This window comes from Triticum aestivum, chromosome 6B (assembly GCF_018294505.1).
Source record: "Triticum aestivum cultivar Chinese Spring chromosome 6B, IWGSC CS RefSeq v2.1, whole genome shotgun sequence".
Classification (NCBI taxonomy): domain Eukaryota; kingdom Viridiplantae; phylum Streptophyta; class Magnoliopsida; order Poales; family Poaceae; genus Triticum; species Triticum aestivum.
Window position 1 is genome coordinate 98920438 of NC_057810.1, and position 12799 is coordinate 98933236.

Sequence of the window (12799 nt, forward strand, 5' to 3'; positions counted from 1 at the left end):
GTAAACCGGGCTGTAGCGGGCTAACAGGACTCCGGTACTCAAAGCGTGACATTTCCCCGAAGGGACAGACACAGGAACGAAGAAGGACACATGCCGGCCAGCCTAAGTGTTCCAGAGCAGGGCTCAGCGGTAACACTAGGAGACATTTCCCGGTAAGAGAGGCTACTAAAGATAAACAACTAGATAGTCAGATCCCACACATACCAAGCATTTCAATCATACACACAATATGCTCGATATGTGCAAATACAACGAAGCATCACAACATGACTCTACGACACAAGTACTTTATTTAAGGCTCAGAGAGCCATACATAACATACACACAAAGGTACGGGTCTCACGACCCAACATACAAGTCATACAGTCATACAGGCCAACAGCGGAAGTAACTTGTCTGAGTACAGACAACTAGTAAAATAAAAGAGGCTTGGAAAGCCTAGCTATACTACGTGGTCCTCCACAAGCTCAGGGTCACCACCTGGGTCTTTAGCCTACTCGTTGATGTCAACGTCTACATAGAACCCATCAGAAGGGGTTGCAGCGTCTTCTGTAAAAATGTAGATTATAGCAACATGAGTACAAAGGTACTCAGCAAGACTTACATCAGATCCTACATACATGCACAGTATCAAGAAGGGTTGGTGGAGTTATTGCAGCAAGCCAGCTTTGACTCTTGGCTAGACTATCCTACGATACTCCAACTTGAAAAGGTTTTGCGCACACGAGTCCACTACTCACCACTTCAATACACTACCGAGGATCCACCTCCGTCTTCCTACGGAAGAGCCAACCTCGGCACTCACACTTATCTTGAGGCTTTTAATAGTATCCATTTACTTGTCTATGAACTGTATAGGCAACCAAGTAGTCCTTTACCGCGGACGCGGCTATTCGAATAGATCATGTTAACCCTGCAGGGGTGTACTTCTTCATACATGTTTCCACCACTTAGCGTCTGCACACGACATGTGCTCGGCAGACTTCAAGCGAAAGCCGACGTGGGTGTAGACCACGACCTACCTAAACACTTAAGCCTCTAGTCCAGGTTTATCGCCTATTCAGGTTCCATCCGCAGGGAGTCCGGCCGAGGTTTCCCATACGGCCCCGAACGATGTGAACAGGGTTCCCGAGATACCTAACGGGTATTCGGTACACCGTGCCACGTACCTACCGCATCACAGCCCACCCCTACGGTCAGCACTGTCCATGGCCTCCAGTAGGCTACAAACACCAGAAACTACTTGCAACTCCTGGACAGAGAGCTAGGGTGAATAAGAAGTCGAGCGGGGTCATATTTCAGGGCCCAATGCATGGTAGTAGCTGTATCTTAAATCACACATACAGATCTCAGTGCTTAAGGTCGGCTTCAATGAAACAACCCACCATGTACTCCTACATGGCCTCTCATCGATACCTTTACCAAATCGTGTTCACCACACCACTCTCATTACCGACATAATCATTTCACTCTAGCCCATCACCCAGATGAACCAGACCTGACACGACTCTAAGCATAGCAGGCATAGCAAGGTAGGAACAACACATACATATGGCTCAATCAACTCCTACACATGCTAGTGGGTTTCATCTAGTTACTGTGGCAATGACAGGTCATGCAGAGGAAATGGGTTCAACTACCGTAGCACACAGCAGTTTGAATCGTGTTGTCTTAATGCAGTAAAAGAGAGCAGGAGCGAGAACATGGGATTGTATCGATATGATCAAATGGTTGGTTGCTTGCCTGATGGTTCGATGCTCGGATATGATTCTTCGTTAGGGTAATCACGGTACTCCTCGGGGACAGATCCTGTCGCAAAGGACATCGATACACAGGCATCACCAAACAATGTGCAACAATATGATGCATGCATGAAACATGGCAATATGAGTGTGTTGGGCTAATGCAGCTAAAACCAGAGGGGTTTGAACAAATTTGAATCAAAGATTCAAATTTCAAACTCAAATATGGCCTCTTTAAGTGCTTTTCCTTATTCTGTTTAAAACATCAATTTAACTTGTTTGATCATGCATGAAAATAGTACAGATGGATAGATTGGATTTTTCTGATCATTTTTCATATATAATTTGTCCAATTTGGAGTTACCGAATAAAAGTTATGAATTTTTGAAGTTTAAATAATATTCTGGAATTTCCTGATTTAATTTAAATCCAGAAAATCAATTACTGCGTCAGCCTGACGTCAGCATGACGTCAGTGGTCAACTGTGGCTGGCTGAGGTCAAACCTGACGTGTGGGGCCCACACGTCAGTGACAGGGGGGGTTAACCAGGTTTAAATTAATTCTAATTACTAATTAGTGGCGCTGGGGCCCACTGTCAGTGTCAGGGGGGTTGACTAACAGTAGTTAGCGCTAACCTAACCACCTGGCCGACAGGGCCCACGCGTCAGTGACCCTGGGGGGGTCAAACCCCAGGTCGGACAAGTCAAACCCCACCGGCGACATGACGCCGGCGAGGTCCGAGACGGCGGCGAGAGTGCTTTTTGCCATTCCGGCAACCAAATGGACGGCGGAAGGCATCTACGTGTTGCTGAGGTTGAGCCGCGGCTATTGGTGGTGGTGGTTGGGCTCGGGGTGGCCGGAGTTGACGGCGGCGAGCTCGGCTGCGGCGGCCGGAGTTCGGGTGCGGTCGGGATCAGTGTTGTAGGGCGTTAGGGGAGGTGTTGGTGCGTGCTACGTGCTCCTGGTGATGTGTGGAGCACGATGGTGTGCTCGGTTGGGCGCTACGGCGACCGTGGCCACGACGGCGACATCGCCGGCGGCGTGGAGCTCTCGGCCAAGGTGGGGCTAGGGCCTAGAGGTCGGGAGAGACCAGGGAAGAAGGGGGAAACGCTCCGGGGGCTCACCGCGGTTGCAGTGGGCGTCGAAGCGGGCTCGGGGACGCGCCGGAGACGATGAATTTGACGGCGACGGTGGTCGGAGTCCGAAGAGGGGAACGGCGACGTGGCGGCGATGCAGAGCTTCCGGGGAGCTGTGGAGCAGTGGGAAGGAAGAGGGAGTTGTGGCGGAGCTTCTGAGCTAGTTGGGGGAGCGAGGGGTGGCCGGAGACGACTGCTACGGCGAACGGTGGCGATGGTGGTGTTCGGCCGTGTGAGAGAGAGAGCGAGGGAGAGGAAGGAGAGAGCCGGGGAGAGTGAGAGAGAGCAGGGGGAGAGGCGTGGCGTCGTCCAGGGCGTCGAGCGAGGAGGGGAGGCCAGGCAAGCAGGCGAGCAGGTGGCGTGGCGCGGTGGCGCGCGCGCGCGCCGGCCACACTCCCCTCCCTCTGTCTGGACGAAGACGACAGAGGAGGGAGGTGGGCTGGGCTGGCTGGGCCAGCCAGCTGGCTGGGCCGCACAGTGGAGGAGCCCAGGTAGGTTTTCCCCCTTTTCTTTCTGTTTTCTGTTTTATTTAATATATCTGCAACTTTGTTGAATTAAATAAAATACCTAGGCAACTCCAAAAATCACCAAACTATTCCTGGCCCATAGTTGGATTATTTCCAACATGAAACATTTTAGTTTGGAGATATTTGAGCATTTAAATATTTTATATTATTTTAAATGCCCAAATTCAAATATCTATGATTTAATTCAAAAACCCTAGGATGGCCTAGGAAAATGTGCACCATTTTTGGCAGAGGTTCTGAACCAAGACAAAAATGATGGGCATTTTAGAAGGGCATTTCAGGTTCATTGAAAAATTATTTTAGTAACCCTAGTTGGTTTCAGAGGGGACTGGGGGTTCTGTCATCCCCATTTCAAGTTTCTGATGAATGAGTAAACATGATGCAACACTCTAATGCATGAGTAGCTAGGGTGTGACACGTCGAAGCAGCCCAGGGCGGCCCCATCAAAGCCGACCAAGCTCCTGCCGAAGATGAAGGTGTCCATCCCCACCATATCAGGGTAATCATGTTGCTTAAGTCTTCTTGTTTTGTGCGAACTTTATCTCTGGTTGGCGCTGGAGTTAGTCGACTGATTCTTTGGAGTTGCAGTGCTGCTACTTCTGAGACCTCAGCCCGGGCTAACGACCATGAGATGGAGGACGCAGCAACCTCAAAACCTGGTACTATACTCTTAACATCGTTTCTAGTCGACTGACTCATGATCTCTAATTCTGATTCTTTTCTGTAGCTCCATCCAATGTTGTTATCACTCTCCCTGATGATGATGAAGATGAGGAACCGCTGAAGCACAGAAGGAGTAGGAAAGCGTCTGCCGGCAGGGTGCCCCAGGATGTGACGGTGCCTGAGACTCTGGTCGCGGAGGAGGAGAACACCACTCGACACACTGTGTCCTTCGCAGATCCACTGACGAGTGCTCTGCAGCCTTCCCTCTTCACGACGCACCACGTCCCAGAGGACCAAGATGGCGCCGCGAAGGAGGCGATACGCCAGGCAGGGATAATGATGGAGCAGTTGAAGACCATCCGGGATGCGAGCCAGGCAGCTTACGACGCCAGCTCCGCCCTTCAAAGCAATGTTCAGGTCAGTCGACCACCGCTTGTTCTGTTAGGGTATGCTATCAAAAACTTTTCTTTCCAGAATTTATAGTAATCACCCAGTGGGTGTGTCGATTTAAACTCCGTGTTAGCGGGGGCACGCTGAGTGCACCCGCTGGGTGTAGTCCCCTAGGCTTGTTGGGGAACATAGTAATTTCAAAAAATTTCCTACGCACACGCAAGATCATGGTGATGATATAGCAACGAGGGGAGAGTGTTGTCTACGTACCCTCGTAGACCAAAGCGGAAGCGTTGACGCAACATAGAGGAAGTAGTCGTACGTCCTCCGGTTCAACCGATCCAAGTACCGTTACTCCGGCACCTCCGAGTTCTTGACACGCGTACAGCTCGATGACGCACCCTCGATCTCCGATCCAGCAGAGGCGCCGAGGGGGAGTTCTGTCAGCACGACGGCGTGGTGACGATCTTGATGTTCTCCTGTTGCAGGGCTTCGCCTAAGCACCGCTACAATATGACCGAGGTGTAATATCGTGGAGGGGGGCACCGCACACGGCTAAGGAACGATCAATGATCAACTTGTGTCCTAGGGTGCCCCCCTACCCCCGTATATAAAGGAGGGAGGGAGGAGGTGGCCGGCCCTAGGGGGGCGCGCCATGAGGAGGGGGAAAACCTACTCCAAGTAGGTTTCCCTCTCTTTTCCTTATCTTATTTGGAGGGGGAAGGAAAGAGTACTAGTATTAGGAAGTAGTACTAGTAGTAGTAATAGGAAGAGGGGGAAGGAGAAAGGAAAGGGGGGGCCGGCCCCCCTCCCCAATTCGGATTGGGCTTGGGGGGGCGCGCCCCCCTCCCTTGCTCCTTCTCTCTTCCTCCTACATGGGCCCAATAAGGCCCATATACCTCCCGGGGGGTTCCGGTAACCTCCCGGGGCTCCAAACTTCTCCGGAACCTTTCCGGTGTCCAAATATATCCGTCCAATATATCAATCTTTATATCTCGACCATTTCGAGACTCCTTGTCATGTCCGTAATCATATCCGGGACTCCGAACAACCTTCGGTACATCAAAATACATAAACTCATAATATAACTGTCATCGAAACCTTAAGCGTGCGGACCCTACGGTTCGAGAACGATGTAGACATGACTGAGACACATCTCTGGTCAATAACCAATAGCGGGACCTGGATGCCCATATTGGTTCCTACATATTCTACGAAGATCTTTATCGGTCAAACCGCATAACAACATACGTTGTTCCCTTTGTCATCGGTATGTTACTTGTCCGAGATTCGATCGTCGGTATCCAATACCTAGTTCAATCTCGTTATCGACAAGTCTCTTTACTCGTTCTGTAATACTTCATCTTATAACTAACTCATTAGTTACATGCTTGCAAGGCTTAGGTGATGAGCATTGCCGAGATGGCCCAGAGATACCTCTCCGACAATCGGAGTGACAAAACCTAATCTCGAATTATGCTAACTCAACATGTACCTTCGGAGACACCTGTAGTACTCCTTTATAATCACCCAGTTACGTTGTGACATTTGGTAGTACCCAAAGTGTTCCTCCGGTAAACGGGAGTTACACAATTCTCATAGTTACAGGAACATGTATAAGTCATGAAGGAAGCAATAGCAGAATACTAAATGATCAAGTGCTAAGCTAACGGGATGGGTCATGTCAATCACCTCATTCTCCTAATGATGTGATCCCATTAATCAAATGACAACACATGTCAATGGTTAGGAAACATAATCATCTTTGATTAATGAGCTAGTCAAGTAGAGGCATACTAGTGACTATATGTTTGTCTATGTATTCACACATGTATCATGTTTCCGGTTAATACAATTCTAGCATGAATAATAAACATTTATCATGATATGAGGAAATAAATAATAACTTTATTATTGCCTCTAGGGCATATTTCCTTCAGTCTCCCACTTGCACTAGAGTCAATAATCTAGATTACATAGTAATGATTCTAACACCCATGGAGTCTTGGTGCTGATCATGTTTTGCTCGTGAGAGAGGCTTAGTCAACGGGTCTGCAACATTCAGATCCGTATGTATCTTGCAAATCTCTATGTCTCCCACTTGGACTTGGTCCCGAATGGAATTGAAGCGTCTCTTGATGTGCTTGGTCCTCTTGTGAAATCTGGATTCCTTTGCCAAGGCAATTGCACCAGTATTGTCACAGAATATCTTCATTGGTCCCGATGCACTAGGTATGACACCTAGATCGGAAATGAACTCCTTCATCCAGACTCCTTCATTTGCTGCTTCAGAAGCAGCTATGTACTCCGCTTCACATGTAGATCCCGCCACGATGCTTTGTTTAGAACTGCACCAACTTACAGCTCCACCGTTTAATAAAAACACGTATCCGGTCTGCGATTTAGAATCGTCCGGATCAGTGTCAAAGCTTGCATCGACGTAACCATTTACGACAGCTCTTTGTCACCTCCATATACGAGAAACATATCCTTAGTCCTTTTCAGGTATTTCAGGATGTTCTTGACCGCTGTCCAGTGATCCACTCCTGGATTACTTTGGTACCTACCTGCCAAGCTTATTGCTAAGCATACGTCAGGTCTGGTACACAACATTGCATACATGATAGAGCCTATGGCTGAAGCATAGGGAACATCTTTCATTTTCTCTCTATCTTCTGCTGTGGTCGGGCATTGAGTTTGACTCAACTTTACACCTTGTAGCACAGGCAAGAATCCTTTCTTTGCCTGATCCATTTTGAACTTTTTCAAAATTTTGTCAAGGTATGTACTTTGTGAAAGTCCTATTAAGCGTCTTGATCTATCTCTATAGATCTTGATGCCCAATATGTAAGCAGCTTCACCGAGGTCTTTCATAGAAAAACTTTTATTCAAGTATCCCTTTATGCTATCCAGAAATTCTATATCATTTCTAATTAATAATATGTCATCAACATATAAAACTAGAAATGCTACAGAGCTCCCACTCACTTTCTTGTAAATACAGGCTTCTCCAAAAGTCTGTATAAAACCATATGCTTTGATCACACTATCAAAACGTTTATTCCAACTCCGAGATGCTTGCACCAGTCCATAAATGGAACGTTGGAGCTTGCACACTTTGTCAGCACTTTTTGGATCAACAAAACCTTCAGGTTGCATCATATACAACTCTTCTTCTAGAAATCCATTCAAGAATGCAGTCTTGACATCCATTTTCCAAATTTCATAATCATGAAATGCAGCAATAGCCAACATGATTCGGACAGACTTAAGCATCGCTACGGGTGAGAAAGTCTCATCGTAGTCAACCCCTTGAACTTGTCGAAAACCTTTTGCAACAAGTCGAGCTTTGTAGACAGTAACATTACCATCAGCGTCAGTCTTCTTCTTAAAGATCCATTTATTCTCAATGGCTTGCCGATCATCGGGCAAGTCAACCAAAGTCCATACTTTGTTTTCATACATGGATCCTATCTCAGATTTCATGGCCTCTAGCCATTTTGCGGAATCTGGGCTCATCATCGCTTCCTCATAGTTCGTAGGTTCATCATGGTCTAGTAACATGACTTCCAGAATAGGATTTCCGTACCACTCTGGTGCGGATCTTACTCTGGTAGACCTACGAGGTTCAGTAGAAACTTGATCTGAAGTTTCATGATCAATATCATTAGCTTCCTCACTAATTGGTGTAGTTGTCACAGGAACCGGTTCTAGTGATGAACTACTTTCCAATAAGGGAGTAGATACAGTTATCTCATCAAGTTCTACTTTCCTCCCACTCACTTCTTTCGAGAAAAACTCCTTCTCTAGAAAGGATCCGATTTTAGCAACGAAAATCTTGCCTTCAGATCTGTGATAGAAGGTGTACCCAATTGTCTCCTTTGGGTATCCTATGAAGACACATTTCTCCGATTTGGGTTCGAGCTTATCTGGTTGAAGTTTCTTCACATAAGCATCGCAACCCCAAACTTTGAGAAACGACAACTTTGGTTTCTTGCCAAACCACAGTTCATAAGGCGTCGTCTCAACGGATTTTGATGGTGCCCTATTTAATGTGAATGCGGCCGTCTCTAAAGCATAACCCCAAAACGATAGCGGTAAATCGGTAAGAGACATCATAGATCGCACCATATCAAGTAAAGTACGATTACGACGTTCGGACACACCATTTCGCTGTGGTGTTCTAGGTGGCGTAAGTTGCGAAACTATTCCACATTGTTTCAAATGTAAACCAAACTCGTAACTCAAATATTCTCCTCCACGATCAGATCGTAGAAACTTTATTTTCTTGTTACGATGATTTTCTACTTCACTCTGAAATTCTTTGAACTTTTCAAATGTTTCAGACTTGTGCTTCATCAAGTAGATATACCCATATCTGCTCAAATCATCTGTGAAGGTGAGGAAATAACGATATCCGCCACGAGCCTCAACATTCATCGGACCACATACATCTGTATGTATGATTTCCAACAAATCTGTTGCTCTCTCCATAGATCCGGAGAACGGTGTTTTGGTCATCTTGCCCATGAGGCACGGTTCGCAAGTACCAAGTGATTCATAATCAAGTGATTCCAGAAGTCCATCAGTATGGAGTTGCTTCATGCGTTTTACACCGATATGACCTAAATGGCAGTGCCACAAATATGTTGCACTATCATTATCAACTCTGCATCTTTTGGCTTCAACATTATGAATATGTGTATCACTACTATCGAGATTTAATAAAAATAGACCACTCTTCAAGGGTGCATGACCATAAAAGATATTACTCATATAAATAGAACAACCATTATTCTCTGGTTTAAATGAATAACCGTCTCGCATCAAACAAGATCCAGATATAATGTTCATGCTCAACGCAGGCACCAAATAACAATTATTCAGGTCTAAAACTAATCCCGATGGTAGATGTAGAGGTAGCGTGCCGACCGCGATCACATCGACTTTGGAACTATTTCCCACGCGCATCGTCACCTCGTCCTTAGCTAATCTTCGCTTAATCCGTAGTCCCTGTTTCGAGTTGCAAATGTTAGCAACAGAACCAGTATCAAATACCCAGGTGCTACTGCGAGCATTAGTAAGGTACACATCAATAACATGTATATCACATATACCTTTGTTCACTTTGCCATCCTTCTTATCCGCCAAATACTTGGGGCAGTTCCGCTTCCAGTGTCCAGTCTGCTTGCAGTAGAAGCACTCAGTTTCAGGCTTAGGTCCAGACTTGGGTTTCTTCACTTGAGCAGCAACTTGTTTGCCGTTCCTTTTGAAGTTCCCCTTCTTCTTCCCTTTGCCCCTTTTCTTGAAACCAGTGGTCTTGTTGACCATCAACACTTGATGCTCCTTTTTGATTTCTACCTCCGCGGCTTTCAGCATCGCGAAGAGCTCGGGAATAGTCTTGTTCATCCCTTGCATATTATAGTTCATCACAAAGCTCTTGTAGCTTGGTGGCAGTGATTGGAGAATTCTGTCAATGACGCTATCATCCGGAAGATTAACTCCCAGTTGAATCAAGTGATTATTATACCCAGACATTTTGAGTATATGCTCACTGACAGAACTGTTCTCCTCCATCTTGCAGCTGTAGAACTTATTGGAGACTTCATATCTCTCAATCCAGGCATTTGCTTGAAATATTAACTTCAACTCCTGGAACATCTCATATGCCCCATGACGTTCAAAACGTCATTGAAGACCCGGTTCTAAGCCGTAAAGCATGGCACACTGAACTATAGAGTAGTCATCAGCTTTGCTCTGCCAGACGTTCTTAACGTTGTCAGTTGCATCAGCAGTAGGCCTGGCACCCAGCGGTGCTTCCAGGACGTAACTCTTCTGTGCAGCAATGAGGATAATCCTCAGGTTACGGACCCAGTCCGTGTAATTGCTACCATCATCTTTCAACTTTGCTTTCTCAAGGAACGCATTAAAATTCAACGGAACAACAGCACGAGCCATCTATCTACAAACAAACATAGACAAGCAAAATACTATCAGGTACTAAGTTCATGATAAATTTAAGTTCAATTAATCATATTACTAAAGAACTCCCACTTAGACAGACATCTCTCTAGTCATCTAAGTGATTACATGATCCAAATCAACTAAACCATGTCCGATCATCACGTGAGATGGAGTAGTTTCAGTGGTGAACATCTCTATGTTGATCATATCTACTATATGATTCACGCTCGACCTTTCGGTCCCCGTGTTCCGAGGCCATATCTGTATATGCTAGGCTCGTCAAGTATAACCTGAGTATTCCGCGTGTGCAACTGTTTTGCACCCGTTGTATTTGAACGTAGAGCCTATCACACCCGATCATCACGTGGTGTCTCAGCACGAAGAACTTTCGCAACGGTGCATACTCAGGGAGAACACTTCTTGATAATTAGTGAGAGATCATCTTAAAATGCTACCGTCAATCAAAGCAAGATAAGATGCATAAAGGATAAACATCACATGCAATCAATATAAGTGATATGATATGGCCATCATCATCTTGTGCTTGTGATCTCCATCTTCGAAGCACCGTCGTGATCACCATCGTCACCGGCGCGACACCTTGATCTCCATCGTAGCATCGTTGTCGTTACGCCATCTATTGCTTCTACGACTATCGCTATCGCTTAGTGATAAAGTAAAGCAATTACAGGGCGTTTGCATTTCATACAATAAAGCGACAACCATATGGCTCCTGCCAGTTGCCGATAACTTCGGTTACAAAACATGATCATCTCATACAATAAAATATAGCATCATGTCTTGGCCATATCACATCACAACATGCCCTGCAAAAACAAGTTAGACGTCCTCTACTTTGTTGTTGCAAATTTTACGTGGCTGCTACGGGCTTAAGCAAGAACCAATCTCACCTACGCGTCAAAACCACAACGATAGTTTGTCAAATAGACTCCGTTTTAACCTTCACAAGGACCGAGCGTAGCCACACTCGGTTCAACTAAAGTGAGAGAGACAGACACCCGCCAGCCACCTTTAAGCACGAGTGCTCGTAACGGTGAAACCAGTCTCGCGTAAGCGTACGCGTAATGTCGGTCCGGGACGCTTCATCTCACAATACCGCTGAACCAAAGTATGACATGCTGGTAGGCAGTATGACTTATATCGTCCACAACTCACTTGTGTTCTACTCGTGCATATAACATCAACGCATAAAACCTAGGCTCGGATGCCACTGTTGGGGAACGTAGTAATTTCAAAAAAATTCCTACGCACACGCAAGATCATGGTGATGATATAGCAACGAGGGGAGAGTGTTGTCTACGTACCCTCGTAGACCGAAGCGGAAGCGTTGACGCAACGTAGAGGAAGTAGTCGTACGTCCTCCGGTTCAACCGATCCAAGTACCGTTACTCCGGCACCTCCGAGTTCTTGACACGCGTACAGCTCGATGACGCACCCTCGATCTCCGATCCAGCAGAGGCGCCGAGGGGGAGTTCCGTCAGCACGACGGCGTGGTGACAATCTTGATGTTCTCCTGTTGCAGGGCTTCGCCTAAGCACCGCTACAATATGACCGAGGTGTAATATCGTGGAGGGGGGCACCGCACACGGCTAAGGAACGATCAATGATCAACTTGTGTCCTAGGGTGCCCCCCTACCCCCGTATATAAAGGAGGGAGGGAGGAGGTGGCCGGCCCTAGGGGGCGCGCCATGAGGAGGGGGAAAACCTACTCCAAGTAGGCTTCCCTCTCTTTTCCTTATCTTATTTGGAGGGGGAAGGAAAGAGTACTAGTATTAGGAAGTAGTACTAGTAGTAGTAATAGGAAGAGGGGGGAGGAGAAAGGAAAGGGGGGGCCGGCCCCCCTCCCCAATTCGGATTGGGCTTGGGGGGGCGCGCCCCCCTCCCTTGCTCCTTCTCTCTTCCTCCTACATGGGCCCAATAAGGCCCATATACCTCCCGGGGGGTTCCGGTAACCTCCCGGGGCTCCAAACTTCTCCGGAACCTTTCCGGTGTCCAAATATATCCGTCCAATATATCAATCTTTATGTCTCGACCATTTCGAGACTCCTCGTCATGTCCGTAATCATATCCGGGACTCCGAACAACCTCCGGTACATCAAAATACATAAACTCATAATATAACTGTCATCGAAACCTTAAGCGTGCGGACCCTACGGTTCGAGAACGATGTAGACATGACTGAGACACATCTCTGGTCAATAACCAATAGCGGGACCTGGATGCCCTTATTGGTTCCTACATATTCTACGAAGATCTTTATCGGTCAAACCGCATAACAACATACGTTGTTCCCTTTGTCATCGGTATGTTACTTGTCCGAGATTCGATCGTCGGTATCCAATACCTAGTTCAATCT